This window comes from Channa argus, chromosome 23 (genome assembly GCF_033026475.1).
Source record: "Channa argus isolate prfri chromosome 23, Channa argus male v1.0, whole genome shotgun sequence".
NCBI lineage: Eukaryota > Metazoa > Chordata > Actinopteri > Anabantiformes > Channidae > Channa > Channa argus.
The window spans coordinates 9,245,357-9,263,918 of NC_090219.1; positions in this window are offsets into that span (position 1 = coordinate 9,245,357).

Sequence of the window (18,562 nt, forward strand, 5' to 3'; positions counted from 1 at the left end):
TGCGCTTTGATTGGCCTAATATCTGTCAAAACACATCGGCCGGTTGCTGCTCTGATTTACTCACAGCCCTCATGAGCATTGGACGGGAGCCTGTGAGCACAAGAGATCAGGAGCATTTAGCTGAAGAGCCTCCCTTCGATTTGAGGGCCTCTGTCAAATCTATCTAAATAATCCGGACTTGATTTAAAACCCATCTTTCAGCGAGTCAACTTTCCTTAAAAAACACAGGTTGCCTGATAAAACACTTGATTATTTGGAAACCGCTGTGGATATGGGACCAAAAACATGATAAATTATATTTGAATTATGTTTAATAAACTACTAATTTGCTTCTGGCTGCTGATAATATTGGCATCATAAGAACTGTTACAATACATTTAATATTTGAATCCATTACTTGCTTTGGTCAGGTGTTTAAAGGCATTTAGCAAAACTTGGTTTTGCAATAAACACTGTTTACACTGAATACTGCCCCTTTATCTCCTCCTTTGTGTGTCAGCACAAAAGAATGTTGTTTATAACACAAAGAGCAGGGCCAGCTTTCAAAAATATGACACAGCGAACGATCAAATCCAAAAGAGGAGGAGCCTTGTCTGCAGTGGTGCTGCGAGATCCCAGCCTGCTTGCTAATGAGTTCAGAGCGTGGAACCCACCGTGCATCTCTAATAGCTGCCCTTAAGTGTCTGAAGTTCCTCTAAGTGTGCAGCAGGGTGAGACCGAGCCCGAAGCCATGTGGCTTCACCTGAGGCAAACTGCCACAAACAATTACAAGGGAAGGTCACAGGGTGAGGAGAAGACTCTCCTCTTTAAATAGGATTCCTGAAAGCTGAATAATCAAGATTCACATCACATGCCTCTTGTAACTGCCCATTTAAATGTTCTAAACAGATTAAACACACATTGTTGTGGACAGCTCAGGGTTTTGCCAGAAATCAAACCACTGACCATGTGGTCCACGGACGACCTCAGCCTCAGCCGCTCCATGTTGAATATGCGTGTAACAACACGTGAATGGAAGGGGCCATTTCAAAGGTTATTAAATATGCCTGGGATTTTCTGATGTTAAAATATAACCTGGGCTCATTTCTTGCAAACAGGTCAAGATTAAATAGGTATGACATTAACCCAACAAATATTTAATCTAACCGTGAAATTGTGAAATTGTTATTATTGTTATCATCGAGCTTTTATTTCTTTCAGCTTCTTATAAAACATATAACAGGTCTTATAAAAATCCTAGTTTCTAATGAAATAAAAAAATAACTTTAATGCTAAAATCTCCTGTGTGAAAGAAGCAGGATTCTAATTCCAACTGATAGGTTAATATTATGTTTCTATTGCTTTTTTTGACTGTCAATGAGCTGATGATGAGGACCAGTGGCAGCGCAGAGGGTCCAAAGCCAGAGATACCTGCAGAAAGGTACAGAGAGAGGGAGACAGGGAGGAAGAAGGACAACTACCAGAGAAAAAAAAAGACCCAAAGTTAATAGATGCATGGAAAAGACAGGTGTCTAAGTCTGTAGCAGCACAACGAAATCGCAAAGGAAACGGAAGGTTTGAAGCCTAATCTTGAAAGTAAAGAGGGCGTCTGCCTCCTGAATCTGAACAGGGAGATGGTCCTGGAGCACAGGAGCTTCATCGCTTGATAAAGTGGTTGTGGAGGATTATTATTGGTTCGACTAATCCGGACGAAGAACTGGCAACACCAGAAAAGTTCGTGTAACTGCTAAAATCCACCCAGCTGCGTTTCTATAATGCAAAGTAAATCTATTTGAGCCGATTTAATGCTCGGCCAGCTTCTGGTTACCGCTGAAAGAAATGTGCACTCATGCGTGTCTAACAAACACCTGCATTAATTGTTTGCTCTGCGTGCATCGGGTTTATTGCTTACAGGTGATTAGACTGAACGTGGAGGTTGTTGTCACACTTCAGCAGAACTTGACTTGACATGCACATGCGTTTGCTGTCGAACAGGAGAGAGGCTTTAATATTTGCCCTCTGTGGGGCCTCATTGCTTCTCCCTGCTTCGAGCCCAGAACCAAAATCAGAAGGCAAAACAGCTGCAAACAGAGACAAGAATGTATGTGGGTTTGTTCAGACCTTGAGCTTTTGCTCAGGAAACCAAAGGCAGCAGTCGGACTAAGAGCTCAGAACAATGTAAACGGCATTAAAACATCCACTGTTACTGTTTTTGCTGAGCGCTCACTGTTGCTTCTTGAGTCACAGTCGTGCTCAGCAACAAAGTACAGGCTCTGAGTGCATGAAACCAACACCCTCCGACCGCAGTTGTGTGTACAACACGTTGATCGGACACAATCGCCGCAGAGACGCAAACGCAGACAGTCTGATGCAAGGTCCGAGGTGCTTTCTCACACTTTCTGCTGAAGTTTGGATGTCGGTGATTTATAGGCTCAGAGAGGCACAGTTTCTGAAATTCTCTCTCTATTGGCTGATAATCAGCACATTAAACTCCCCAAAGGCAAATCATAAAGCTTGAATATGTCTGGACCCGTACCACACACACACACACACACACACACACACACACACACACACACACACACACACACACACACACACACACACACATATAACACATGTTCATATGTTAAAGCGCGGCTGCGTTTGAGTGTTTCACAAGCCTGATTCACACATTCATGCAGTGCTAACACATTGTCTGCATCTCCGACTTTTTTTTTGGGACAGGACGGCGTTAAATAAAGACAAAGCCAAAACTAATTTGTCACTATAAACTGAGTTAATCCCACCACTTAATATCAATTCACTTGCACAACAAGTGCATGTGCTTTCTCAGCTTTGCTAATAAGCTGGAAGTAATGAGTTCCTGGATACCGTTTTAGTGTAGCAGTCGTGCGTTATGAAGACTCACTGCATCGAGCTTTTTACACCCCCGAGTGGCACCCAGCTCGCAGAGGAACATTTTCAAGTTGGCATCACGCAGTCGACCGATTAGAGCCTCGTGTTTTTTCCTGAGCGTGAACTAAAGCAAAGGAGAAAGACGGATCTCGGTGTCTTTCAGTTGAGCTGGAGACAGGGGTCCTGCCTGTTGCAGTGTGGCGGTGGAGCCGTTAACCACGTTTGCTTCACAACTAGAAGGCCCCTGCCTAGAGTTTGTGTGTTCGAATCCAAAGACACGCAGTTTAATTGGCTGTGCGTGAGGGTGGGACAGACTGGCAACCTGTCCACGGCCTATGTGGACAGTGTTTTTCATCCAGTGAGAGCTGTGGGATAAGCTGCAGCATGCTGTACTCACTGCAGATGGAAAGTCGCTAGATGCGTACATGCGAACCCTTTATCATTACTCTGGTTTCACTTGGCCGATTGACACCATTCAAAAACTGCCATAGAGTTTGTCAACCGCACTTTCGACATTGTCATTCTATTGCAACATTATATGATACAATCTACATCATAAATCACGTTTTCACCTCCACATTTAGACATTTTTACCTATAAATCACTTAATGTAAGTAGGTGTTGAACTGACCCCTGGCTCCGTGCAGGGGACTTGGGAACATCATCTTTCTGAATAAAGGCACTCTTGCAAATCTGTTTTTGGCCAAACGGCGTTGTAGACAGCTACAAATCCATTAATTCCTGTTGCAGACTTGGCTGTGGGAAGCTGGGGTCTTGGTGCAGACTGTGTAAAATGAGGCCTCTGTCTTTTTGTGTGTGATAGAGTTTCTCACCTCTTATTGCCATTCAATAGGATTAGAAGGGGAACCAGTTGGTGGTTACTTGTTTGGCCAATCCCCCCCACCCCCCTCCTCCGCCTCCTCCTGTGGAGCCAATTCTCGCTCTCCCAAGACGTATGGCCACTCCAAAGCCTCAGGCTGAAATTTAATCTTGAGCTATGTACAAGAAATCACATGGGCTCTCTGGGAAACATTACACCCAGGTACCAAATGGCAGAGAGGGCTGAATGCTCATGAGATAAAGTAGATGCTAAGGACTGTAATGGATACACACAGTTTTGACAATTTCAGGATTGGAACAATATATCAACTGTGTCGTATTGGCCCTGAAATGAGAGGAAGGAGTTTACGTTCATGGATCAATCGGGATTAGTTTGCTATCAAACAGGGTTTTGTGCAAATGCTCCAGTCAACAAACATTAAAAGATTCACATTGTTCTAGCTCAGTATGAAACAGCAAAGCAGGCGTTAACGGATGCCGAGTCTCCGTTTCACTTTGCAGGTCGGAGATCTATGTGCTGTTCAGAGGATTCCTCACAGGTCAGTCATGACTAAACTTTGAAACTACACAAGACTGACGCCGGCCTCACTGAGGAGCTCGAAGCGCCGCAATTTGGCGAAACGCATGCAAATAGGCAAAATGTAAGCAGATATACAAAAATGCGGAGGAGTCGTCACAACGTGGCGCAAAAAACAAAAAGCTGGGATCTGCATGACATGTCCTAAAATGCAGCTCAAATGCTTTTGCTGTAGATGTGATTTAAGGCTCACAGCTAATTCTTTTTGAGCCTTTAAAAAACGCCTTCACTGCTATGTAACTTTTGGTTCCAGCTTGGGTAGTTCACGTAAATAATTGTCATTAAACACCACTCTGACGTCCCCATATTAAATTAGCTCTCTTCTTCTAGTTGGAAAACACCTCCAGGTGACATCACTTGAAAGTCCTCTCGTTGCTCACACTGTGGAGTTTGTAATCATAAACAACCTGCTTCTCAAGAGCTTATCCAGATGACATCATCCGTGTTCCTACGGAAGAAAACTCCTCCAGGTGAGTTTTTCAGCTAAAAGCAGCGATATATTTTCACACAGGTTAGTCAGAGAGAGGTTTAAAAGCATTAAGGTACATTTACACTCTAACCAAAAGCCAAAAAAAGAAAGTTGAAAAATTGGTGAAGTCGGCCTTTAAGTCACATGCTTAGTCAGTGCTAGTGCTTCTTCTTAATTGACATTTTCCTGTTAGTGATTGTGAACCATTATGACTTTATGTACAGTCAGTGACTAGAGCTCCACTTTATTTTAAGGGAGTCTATCCAAATCTTTAAATGAAGTATTCATTTAGATTGATCACATTTAAGGCTACGGTAAATTTTATCTGGCCATGATTTTCTAATCCACTAATCCACTAATATAAAAGTTTTTTTTATTTACTTACAAAGCACAGTGTATCTTGTGTATTTCCTGCTCTTGCTGTTGAAATCTTCTGTATCTGTGACAGCGCATCGATCATTAACTGCCAAAATTACACACTTTCCCCCTGGGATCAAAAAAGTTGTTTGAATCTCGAAAGGCTTTAGAGGTGAAGCACTGAGCACAATGCTTTTACAAATCACTACCCAGAGCAATGATCTGCCACCAGCCTCTCAGATGAGTGTGCATGTGTTTTTTGGGTTGCTATCCTACACCCAGACATGTATGGGTGAGCTCCAGAAGGGGCGAGATAAGTAAGAACAAAGTAAGCTGTCCCATGGTGTCAAAACAAGACCTCCCATTTCACCCTTATAGACATCGTGGCCTTGAAGCAGATACCAGACACTGTTCAGCCTCAGTGAGATTAGGAACAGAGACTACTCCAGACAAAACTATCATAAAACCTGCTCTGGCACCAGGCACAGCCTTCAGGCATGTTGGGGATGTGTTGGTGTTTGGTAATATTTCGGCAAGCAGTATCATAAGAGAAATGTGAGATATTCTGAAAAGCCTCAGTTGTTTCTGGTTAAAAAAAACCAAAACATTCAGATGGCATTAATGCATTAATGCGGTTATGTCAGTGTGGTGGCAAACATGGTTAACCTGATCCCAGCCAATGACCGTTACTAAAATACAAATTAATGTGCAGGCTGAAGCAACATGTACTAGCTTGTCACTTTAACTTATATTTGTTCCCATGAAGGTTCTCAACAAGTTTTTTTTAATGAATACCAGTCTGATACAATGCAGTTTCCAAACTGTCAGCCAGCATCATATTCACAGAGCAGACACTGATCCACTCACTGTGTGAATACAAAAAAAAAAGTATGAGTACTTCACTTATCTTCTCTTGTCTGAAAAAAACATCGGTACACTTTCACTCCACTGCTGATCAGTGGTGAAATCTTGCTAGATTGTCATCTTGTCCCTTATTGTTTGTTGCCACGTTTAAATTATGCAGTGATCATAAACACCAATAACAAAGCCACACGTCTGTGTTCTTTAAATACAGATATCTGTTGACTGACGGGGGTGGGGGGAAGGGGGGAAACCTTTCTTGTTGTTTTCCTGTGCCTTTCCTATGTTTTCCATTTGCTTTCTGTGTGTGTGTGTGTGTGTGTGTGTGTGTGTGTGTGCGCACACGCCAGGTGTGGCTGATTATCCAATCAGTGGGGAGTGTTATAAAAGAGGCCTTTGACCACAGCTCCTGTTTAAATGCTTTTTTCAAACGTCTTAGCAAAGGGACAACGACAACAGCAACAGCACTTAAACACCGAGGAGAATTCATGTCTTTACAATCTTCTCCGTCCAAACAAAGTCAAATACATAGGCGTTGGGAGCCGATCGAGCTTCAGTTGGGAAGATGAACTGTGCAGCCAAAAAAATAAATGAAATAAAAAAAAATCAAGTAAAGTGATGCAGCCACAAAAACATCTTTGCATTCAGGATTTCATGACTCCAAAGAGGACCAGGTGGCATTAAAAGGGTTAATCAGCCCCATATCTGCCTCCTCCAGTCAATTACGATTTTATACGAGGAGAAATTGCATGAAGCACAGCCACCCACTTACTGCATATGAAGAGGTGCTGTGAATGCACTCTTGTAGTCAGGGAATCCGTGCCTAGCGTGGGCACTCCCGTCTCTTGCAGCGCTCGTAATGAATCAATCTAATGAAGTAAATTTGACGTAATGGGCCGTCATTATGCTCACTTCGAGTCCTACCTCTAACAGGAAGACTACATAACATTTTAACTATGTTACTTTAACTTCTAAACTTACAACTCACCGAAGCCAAGATTTATTCCAGAAAAATAAAAGCACTTTGTGATCGAGCGAGATCTGAACTAAACGTTCTATAACTTAATGCCACCACCGTTAAATTGCATTAACAACCACCTTTAAAAGGTTCCAAGATGCTAATCCTATATCTGCAGCATCTCTACAAGTGTCTCTGGTTTGTTGAAAATGGGAATGGAATGTAAATTTGGGGAAGTGACGGCTATGTTAAAACACAGCGGCCTGCCACAGCAATAAAGAGTGGTGAAAAAAAAAGAGTTTTTAATGTGGGGCCAGCCTGTGGGTGTGGGTTAGCTACGTTGGAAGAACAATGGAGGGTGTTTCCTGTTGGAATCACTGCTCCTGAGCTACCAGTTTCCTGTGATTGCTGCAGCGCCTGTGTGAAATGCCACTGCAGTGCTTCAGTGCTCTCAACCACTGCTTCACGCTGCCACGTTGGTGCGTGTACGTAAGAGGCCGCGCGGCTGTTCCAGCGTCCAGATGCTTCCACGTAAAGGCTGGCATAGGGGTCGTGAACCGACTCGCTCTCGCCCCCTTTGTGCGTCCGTCCTGACAGCTTCAGGCTGCACTCGGCCAAAGAAAGCAGAGCAAAGACAATGTGCGTCCCGTTAGCACTTTGATTTCACAGGCAGGGAGCCAGCGCTCTTTAAAAATAGGTTGAAAGGGACAGTTTGTAGGTCTCCTACTCATTTTGACTTGTTTTCCAAGTGGGTCGTCTCAAGGTGTCTCAGAAAAGCAGCGCAAATCTGAACGGCTTGATTACAATAGCAGAGCTTCGATATCCCATTAACTGCTGTGTCATCAAATTAATGTTAACAAGCAGCAATTGGAAAATAAAATTGGCCTCAACTAAAGAAACGAGTCATTGGTTTTCTTGTCTATCTTACAGAAATCCAAAAATCCCATCCATCCATTATCTTAACGGGCTATTCGTGTTCAGGGTTGCCAGGCGGTTGGAGCCTATCCCAGTGGTCACAGGGTGAGAGGTGGGGGGGTTCATCCTGGACAGGTCAGGGCCAACGCAGAAAACCATACAAACAGAAAACCAGTCGCACTCACACCCAATTCGTGCCAACGGTTTGACTACAGTGGACCACAGCAACACAAGACACTTGCCAGACGCATCATCAGAGTTGATATTCGCATTCCAGGTTTATTTCTTCTGTCATTGTGACAAAACCGGTTTCTGGGGTCATAAGGAGATTTTTTTTTGTCTGCTTTGGCAACGGGAAAGGTTTGTGCTTTAAACCCATTGTTCCCCAGCAGGCAGCTGGCTCATATTGTTCAGTCATGAGGGTTTGGCATTGTCAGTCTAAGTTTAAATTCCTTCTTTGTGTTCTGTACAGGCCGGCACAGGAAGTGTTTACGTCTCTTGGACAGCTGGCTTTGTCTGCCCTACGTTGTTTCCCTCCCTTTTGCAGATCTATTTATCCAACATCTCTAACCCTCCGACACTTCTGTTATGTTTCAGAAACTCTATCAAATGAATAATAAAGTACAGAGAAATGCCACCGAGACATGTTAATACAAATAAAATCTTCTGTGGTTTAGGAGCTCTTGAATTATATGTATGAAAGAGATAAAAAGCCGTGCAGGCAGTAATTGCTGTTTACTGTTAGCAGGGACTCATTTAGTGGAGCAATCAGCTTTTGTGATGATCCTTCATGAAAGTAGCCCACACTTGTTTGTTTTACTGTCTGTGGGTGGGGTGGGGGGCTGTTCATCTCCACTGTGAAATGGCTTTGGCAACGTGGGAATTAAGATGTCACTTTGGCTGAAGTCGAAGTGACAGGGTGGTCAGACAGGAAAGACTGTGATGTCACCGCTCCTGCGGGGGCTGGGGGGGTGAGGGGGTGAGGGGGTGGGGGGTGGGGGTGGGGGTGTTTACGACATACCGCATCATCCTGGAGAGAGCCAACGTGACAGCCTGAGCCAATGGAAGCGCAGAGGACATCTCTGCATTTAAAACAGGAAAAGCCCACATTCCAGCAGAGAGCGTTCAGGAAGACGTGGAAATGATTTTAGTTCAGGTTTCGTAAAGGTCAAGACATGTCATTTAACACAGTCATGATATTTGGTCCATGAATAGGCCCCCACCCCAATCTGGCTCATGTTTGTTTTTACTTGGCATCATTTATTGCTGCTTTGCTTCTGCACTTCTGACGTAGCCGCTCATTTAAAACAGCGAGGGTGGGACTGTGACATCAGTGTCAAACTGAACCCACAGTTATACAGTTCAGCCGGGAATGAAAACACAGGACTTTTCTGTGCACCAGAGCATGATCAGTGAAAGCGGTGCTGGGATTTTGTAGGTCTGTGATCACATTTTTAATGTAGTGGAACCATGAAAGTGGTGAAGCCTACTCTTCAGAATGATTTATTAAAATTTTTCCAACCCTCAAGTCAAAATGTCAGTGTGTTCAGCACTTTGGTTTATGACCAAATACAAACTAAAAACCTCATATTATTACAGTATTATCACTGTATATGTAGCTCAGAGTACTTCTTTGTTTACGTACACCCTTGGCACTGCTAGTTTTACTACTTTTCCAGAACAAGGGATTCAAATTTAAATGTATTTTGAACTTTTCCATGTTAAGTAATTACAATTTAAAAAAAAAAAAAGAATAAAAATAATCTATGATCACTACATCTCCACCCTGTTGCACTACTTTTATCCCGATCTCCACCCTGAGCTGCTCATCTCCCGTCCGCAACCTTTCAGCTTTTCAAAGTTGACCTTGTTCTTCTGAGGTAATTTAATTCCCTGTTATTGCAAGGTGATGTGCAGTTCAGCCCATTGTGTCGGAGAAGAATGTCACGGACCTGTTGCAGGAAATACCTGACTGAAATACAGTAGGTGGTCATGTGGGGGATTTTTGCACTCTTCCATTTCATCCATGACCAAATACAGTCAACATGCGGCTACTGCGAATACTCCAGAAAGAAGAGTGAGCACCGCTGACAACACACAGGCTAGAGAGACGGAGGATGTTGAAAAAAAAAAACTATTAGTCATGTCGCACTACCACAATAACAAGACTGCAGTAAAACCATCACAACCTACAATAATGATGTACTATTGAGTATTAAATCTTGACTTTGACATGCTTGGATGTATTTATTAAGACGCAAATATAAAAGATAAAAACACAATGGACCTGTGTGATCCCTAATCTCACTGATGGTCTGAAAGATGAGACGACCTGACATAAAGTCACTTAAGGCCACTTTAGGTTTTCTTTTTCCCAGACATCACAGCTGATCCCTCACAGTAAACACACATCAATCTTATGGTTCAAAGTTCTCTTCCTGCTGTCTCAGCGAATTGTTTTCGTATCAGCGCCGCATTCAAATAAGCTTTACTTCCTGTCAATCACCTCACACCCACAGGAAGCAAAGCCATACTTCTGATATGCAGCTTATATTGTTTTTCTCCCGAATTTGCTGAGGTAAAACAATTGCAGTGAAAGCCCATTTTTATAAATGAGTTTGCAAGTCCTAGAAGGTAAACGTGAAGCCTTAGCAGCACTCAGTCCTCCGTGTTATAAATCCCTGATGCTAAGTTAAAATATAGTGTGCAAAGCCTACAAACGATTTGCACATTCATTTTTGGCAGTTTAGCTAAAATAAAACGCAGTGTGTGGATGCAGTGGGAAACAATATTTGGGGGTTGCAAACTACAGGGTCCAGAATTTGAGAAACTATTTTTGCAAGAGAAGTTTTTTAAAACGCTGGGTATGTATATTTGGATTTTACTGCTCGTCTATGTGTGCGTGTCATTTTTAAAAAATCTGTATTCTCTACTTTTGCATAAAGGCGTCAGTTTTATATTTAAAAATAAAAACAAAGTCAATTAAACTGTGTCGTTACTGGTTGCATCAAATCTCTCATTTTAATCTCAGCCAGGTCATGAATTGATTCTTATAGCTTGAGACACTTGGCAGCTGAGGTCAATCTTTGAAGGCTCTAATTTCCTGTAGAAGGTTTCTGCATGCTTTCAAATAACGAAGCCTCCCTTGAGACAATCTCAAGTGTCTTTGTATAAGTCTGTCCGATTTACAATTTCCTCTCCTATGCCGACCTCCTTCTCTGCACTACTATGCCCACTTCACTCACCTCCTGTGCCACCTACCACCAGTTTTTGTGTAAAATTATTATTTTTTAATCATTCACAGAATTTTTCCTAAGTGTGGTGCATTTATTTTAAATTCAGAAACTCTCTTGGTCAACGTTTAGTTCAGGACACATAAAACATCTCTTAAGCTTCTTTCATAAAGATGCTAAATTGTTTAGAGTATTGTAAACATAAAAACTACAGAAATTTTACTGTAGAAATATAAGTAAAAACTGCCACATAGTTATTAGATTACAAGCAGCAGAATACAGTCGGACATAAGATAAAAAACAAATCAAAATGAATTCATTGTAAGAGGCCAGGCACTGGACCACACCAGGCAAACTTAATATTACCCAGGAGGTTATACTATCTCCAAATGCAGTATTACGGACTGTAAAATGGTGATCAGTGTCTGATGGGTAACAGACATGCTAATGATGAGGAGGGGTCTTGTCCCACTAAAGAGTAAAATAATGTGTTACATGGGGAATGAGCTGGAAGATGACTTTGGACACAGCACTGCACTGTTCACACAGGTGAATGTAACCACTGTTATTGATACCTCAGGGCAACATGAACAGAGAGCTGCCTGTCAGAGGTTTCAAATGTTTCACTTTACTGACTGCTTTCTGGTTCACTGAGAGTTTACATGGCGGTAAAACCTGCAGTATTTCAATATTGGAAATCATTTTAAGAGTCATTACATTTTCTAGCAACCTGGATATGAACTTGAAGTAAAACTTTACTTCCTCTTTACATTTTTGCATTTTCCGACAACAAACAATAAATAAGACCGTGTGCAAATGTGTTTACTCATCTGGTATCTTCCACATTCCTCCCACAAGGGTTAGAACTGCTGCCCCGGAAGCCCCCTTTTTGACAGGAAGCCTCACAGGAAGCCACTGCCCATGAGCGCCCAGAAGCAGCTGGAAAAAAAGAGGCCTCAGTCCAACAGGCCAGGTCCAGTTCCATCCTACACCAAGAGCAAGTGGAATAATAATAATACTAATTCATTTTTGCAGCTCTTTGGGTCAGACTCCATCTCTGCTGTAAGTCCATACACACGATAAAGACACAGAAAAGTCTGCGAAACAAAACGTTGTCTGGAAGAGATAAGACTCTAACGCCTCATTTGATTTCTGAAAAGTTCACTTGGGCAAATTTTGCATCTTTATGATAAAAAAAAAAAGAACTAATCAAAGTTCAAACTTCACAGCTGCAAAGAGAAACTTCAGCTCCAGTGAATGTAACAGGAAACTATGTCGCTGAGCTTATTCCAAGGGGACTTTTGCACCTATTAAAATACAGAGATAGGGACAACTGCCAAAGAACTGAGTGTGCTTTCAGTTACCATAGTAACAAGCGGTGAAAGACACAGTGGCTGTGGGATGCAGGTTTCTAATGAGGTGTGTGTTTGTGTGGTTGTGTTTTGTGTGTTTGCTCGTACATTGCGCACATACAGTACACAGTTTTGTGCGTGTGTGTGTGTGTGTGTGCTCTTCATTTGTGTAGGAGTGTCGGTGAAGTGCAGGTTTGTTGGGTGTGTTTGTGGCAAAGGCAGGACACCTGTCCGGAAATTAGCCCCAAATCTCATTAATCTCACAAATAGGCCGAGGTCTTCAAAGTGCCAGCTCTGGAGGGGAAGTGCCTGTAGATTAATGCTGTCATATAGCTACAACATGGCACAGGAAACAGGAGAGCCTCTTGCCCGCCATCAAAGGCACAGCAGATCTAACACCGTGCACGTCAGTGTTTAGTCGTCTGCCACTTCAAACCTTCTGAGAGGAGAGATTTCTTCAAAGTGTTCTCTCTCTTTACAGATGCTATGGGAAGAATACATTGACATTGTGATGCTATTGTTGAGCTTTTGTGGCCAAATAGTCATAAGATATTTAGCGTTTTTATTTTTTATTTTTTGCTGTCTCGTTTTTTTTAGAATCTGCTCACCAGGAACATAGAAAATCTGCAGGGAAGTAACATAACAAACGTAAGCAAAGTTTACATTTTATGAAAACATGATGAATCCATCTGCATGTGCATAATGTTAAATATGTCCGGTGTTCTCACTTTAATGTTCCATGCAGAAAATCTTTTCTGTACTATTGTCAAAATTAGGAATATAAGGAATTATACCGGAATTCATGTTCTTCTGCCAGAACAAACATGGCGGGGACCAGTGTCCAGTGGAGTATTGGAGAAGTTTCACTAGTATGAGTACAAGTACTTAGAGGCAGGATCGGGCTTGTTGCCTAGTACTGTTATTAGCATCCGGACATCCCTTGTCAATATGACACCGTTTTGTTCTCGGCCACTACAAAAGCTTCCAGCTTTTTCCACCCTTAAAAGTACCTGTTTATTCCAGCAGAAAATCAGCAGGAATTTCATAATGCTGACTGTCAATAAGTCAAAGGTGTAACATCAACATTTATCATTTCATGCAAATCACATCCTACAAGTCAATATTACTATCAATGTATGCGATCTGTGTAGATGTTAGATTTTTTTTTTCACCTCTAAAAGAAGGTTCAAGTAATGTTGAGTAAAATTGTGGTGATTACTAATCTGTACTTGATTATTGTGAGTGCACATACAATGAAACCAGGTTAATGCAGGATAAATTAAATATATATATTTATATTTATATTGATGACCATGGTACAGTAAGATGGCTACTGTAAATACCGTAACTACATAGTGACCTTTAAATATCAACGATGCTAAATGGGTAATTTTTAACCTTTTTAATCCCTTAAACATCATGGATGTCTGAAATACTGCACATGAAGAGTCCAAAAAAAAAATGGAAATTCTCTCATGGCATATACAAGTGTTTTGTTTCTTTTATTCATTTCAGCACATTGAAATTAAAAGAATGGATAAAAAAGTTGTAAGTTCTTTATAAAAGTGAGAATCCCTCAACTGGTTATGGAAACAAACAAATAAAAGTGACATATTGGAAATGCTTTATTAGATGGAGTGGCTTTTTGGCATTTGTGTTGTTTTATTTATATGCTTCATAAAATACAACATATGGAAACCAAACACAGCAAATGTGACAGGAGAGGGTCAAGAAGCTGCAGGCTTATACTGCACCATGAACCCTACCTGTATACCTGTATACCTGTATACCTGCATTGAAATTGGGTTCGACTGAGTTCATCTCTCCCGTCTGTCTTGTCTGAACGGCGTGTGTCCCGCCCTCTTGCAATGAGAGGGTGAGTTACACTAGAGAGCACATGTACAAAAGCCAACAGCTTCATCCAGGACAGCAATGTTAATAAAGAGGGAAATTAACATCCATGCCAAAATTAAATGCGTTTACTGGGTCTGTCGGGGGAGGGAGGTGCTGGACGAGGGAGCATTTGAAGTTTGCGTGTGTGTGCGTTTGCATATAAAACATTTAATAGAATTCAACTTGAATTGAAGATCAAGTACAATAACATAAGTTCTTGCAACTGCATGATTCAGATTAAACTTTCAAATATTTTCTTCAATCCTTTCCATTATTAAAACAGGTAGCAGCCACCATTTACACACACAACCTCTCTGACTTTCCCTGTTCTTATAGTATCTGGCAGCAGTGACAGTTTATTGCTGCTCGGGCTCTTGTATTAAAATGATTCACGGCTCTTAGTTGTGGTGCCGCTATAAAGGTGCTTTGATTGAGGCAATTAAGCCCAAGGCTTTAAGCTGCTTTGTGAAGTCCTGGCTTGTCAAGTTGAACCACAATGTGACTGAGTTTGGCTGATGGGACTGTTTCAGGGACACTGCATCATTAAATGTGACAGATATTGAGTCACACCTTCAGAAACATGCATTTCAACATTCTGTGTTTCAGTAAACAGTAGCTTAGAGTACATGTTTGCTGCATGTCCCTCTTTTTCTATATGGCCGGAGAAGGGATCGATGACTTTTAAAGTTTGGGCTCCGACCACATGAGTCTGTTTGCGGATGGAGATTAAACGGGTGAACTTGGTGTTGAGTTCAGAACCTTAACTCTTTCTATATGTTTGTTGGCTCCTTTTGTTCTTACTTTAAATAGACACGTGTGGGTGTTTTCATGCTGCTTTGTACGATAAGAAACTGAATGTTCAGGCTTCCTTTGAAAGAGGTTGCTAGACTCACTGGAAGTTAAATAAAGGTTAAATGAAATTTTGATAAAGAATGGAGAGAAGTCCCTTCAATTGATGCAGCAACGACCTAATCGACCTAACCAAACACGTATTGTGGGAACGGCACCAGGCACAGTGTAGATTTTTGGCACATGCACGAGATGATGTACATTTCTCCTGAGAAACACAACACGTGATTACACACAGGAAATATTTGCAAACTTCATGAGAAGCATCTAACAAGCCACTAAACACACAGCACAGTGACAGTTTAGATCTGTGAATTAGGGCTGTGTTTTTATCAGTGATTGTACAAGTATCGTCTGCATAAGTGATTGGTTGATGCATGTATTTACATAAGTAAAAAAGTCAGCTAAACTTACTCTGACATATTTACCACATGGGATTAAATTGTCAATTTTTCACCTTAAAGTAGACAAATGATTGTCCCCGATGATTAAATATACCCACAAACAAAAAACGTAAAATTGCTTTAGGTCCTTTCTCTAATTGATTTCTTTCTTGTGTTAAGTTTGTTCTGACACTTAACAGTCATAGGATCAAGCAGAAAAAAAACATCCTGCTGACAAACTAAAGGCTTTTGAAATGTGTTGACTGCAGAAAGTTGCTCAAAAAGACCAAACACCTTTGAACCACAACAGTCTTGGCTGCAGTAGACTTCATGTCCCACCTTCCTGACCCTTATCTCACTTCCTCCCTCAAATGTCTGTACAAAAAGATAGAGCGCCAGTAAAAGTTGGGAAACAGCGTGCAAGAAATTGATCAGTCCATTTGATAGAAGTGTTGTGTACTCAGTGTGTCCAGACAAATCCCCTTCCTGTTAAAATTCAGCTTTTCCATTTCAGCGCTGGCACCACAGCTGATAACAAATTATGGCTGACTCGAGCTGCCCAGTGGTCATAACTAGGAAGGCTGAACAAAAGGACAGGTTTGCAGCCAGCCTAATTGTCATTTTGGTCCATGTAATTATTGTTGTCGGCGTACACACTTGCAAGCTGGCGAGTCTTTGAATTGCAGATCTGCAGCAGAGCGAGTGGATAAACATTACCTGAGCCTGCGGCCTCAGGAAGTGAATTCACACGACAGCAGTGAAACATCAGTTTCTCCTCAGTTTTTGTGGCGAGAGCTCTTGGCAAATGCTATAAATAAGTTTACAGACAATTTACAATGTTTTTCTGAAAGCTAAAGGCCCCGACTGTTTAAAAGTCTCCACCATTCAGTGTTACTGCTGTTTCTGAGGCTTTTACAATGTGCCAAGACTTGGAAATATATAAAGCCTGTGCTTTAATCAACTAAAAAAAAAAAAACCTTCCAGGGAGGTTTTCCTTACCCTTGGAAAACCAGAGCCAAAACCTGCTAGTTTAGTTATCTACTGCGATTCGAGAACAGGAACTGCCTCAACATGTCCATCCAAAAAAAAAAAAATCAGGTATAATCCACTATAATATAGTAAAAAATTAAATATTCATTCACTTTTACATACAGTGAGTCTACAACTTAAGGCACAAGTTGTCTCAAAAGATGGAAAATGGTCAGAAAAAGGAAAAAAGACAGATGTAGTAATGATACCTTGTACCTCTATTTACAGATGCCCAAGAGAGAATAACTGGCACAAAACATTAGCATCTATGTTTCGGGATGGGGGGGGGGGACACGTCACTTAACATTTCATAATAAACCATCCTATTTAAAAGACTTATTTCACATATGAGCGGTACTCAAAGTGGAACGGTTTTGTGTTTAGGACCCAGAAGCACAGAACACAGGAGGAAGGTAAATAATTTTTATCGGTAATATGAACTGAATTGATGAATGGCGAGCATGATTTCAGGATGGCAGTACTCTGAGCGGTCGAGGAGGGACGGCCGGAATATATTTCTTCATGGTAAAGGATGCATCTAACCAGAGAGAGCTTGCTCGTAGATGGAGATGGTAAGAGATGGAAAAGAAGGCCGAGTTTGGTCGGAGGAACCGGGGAGTAGATCAGGATCCAGACAAAATGGAGGGGGGTATGATGGCCGACAACCCGACGAGTTAAGAGCAGGATGATGGCTTACCAGGGATGAGTGGCAGGCTACAGGTGAGTGCTGTGTTATTCCTGTAGAAGTGCCAGGGGGCAGGTGAGTACTTTTGTTTCAGGAGAACACAGGTAAGTAGCTGGGGGTAAGCATGCAGGTTATCACAGTTCCAAAATCCAAGCTCCAAATAAACTATCCAAGGTCTGATACACACTTCAAGATCCAAAGAAAAATCAAAACAACCCAAGGTCCACTATAAGCAATCAAACAAATAAGTAGGGGCGACTTATGAGTGTACAGGCAACAATCCGGCCAGTTTCTGGTAGTATGGGTTACAGACAGGCAGGCAAGATCACACAGGTTAGCAGGTTACAGTCCAAGCAACAGGAACACACAAAGCAATTTAACTGGCTGATCTCGTGCAGGTAATGAGTAGACAAACCGATTACCAGGACCCAAAAACACAATGTAGAGTCTGGCTGGAAGGCTCACTGAGAACTGTGCTGAGAGTGGGGTATAAAACGGCAGGCAAACAGGTAAAACCAATCAGGAGTGGTGATGAGTGGTGAAGTTGCCGCAACGAGCTGTGGAATGGGAAATGAGGCAGAAAAACTACAAAATAAAAGCCAGGAACAGGAAGTGAAGCAGGGGGCTGTGGTATGCAGTAATTTTACTTTTTGGACTCCTGATCTTGAACTTGGTGTTGCCTTCCTCTTCTCCTCACTCGAAATCAGTAGTTTAGAAATAAAAGTGAAAGTATCAAATCTTTAACCTATCGTTTATGTCTATTACCATTATTACTGTAACGTCCCCCCCAAACAGGAAGAAGCACAGAAAAGGTACCAATACTTTTACAAGAGTACATTGTTTATTTGTATTTTACTTAAGTACAATTTTTGAGTACTTCATCCACCACTGCAACTTAGGACTGTTAAACTTTCCACCCAAGTGACGGCACCTTCTACTATCTGGAATCCGACATTCCTTGTCGAGTGTTTTGGTGTGATTTGCATTAGAATTAAAATTCTACTCGGCTCATGTAGAAGTGCCGCAATCAACGCCGCCAATTCCATCAAGTGCGAGATACCAGCTCGTTCACAGTCTGCGATCTCTTGGCCTTTCATGCTTGGTAGAGTTTCTTAGTGGCTCGAAGCGGTAGGAGAGGAGGGGGTTAAGCAATTAGTGTGTGTGAAATGGATATCCCCTGCTTTTGCAGCAGCCAGTCCTGCTCTGCCCCGAGTACAAAGTGTTAGTCTTTCAGCAGTACCTTGACAAGAGGAGAGTGCTCTCTGTTGTTTGTGCTCGCCTGGC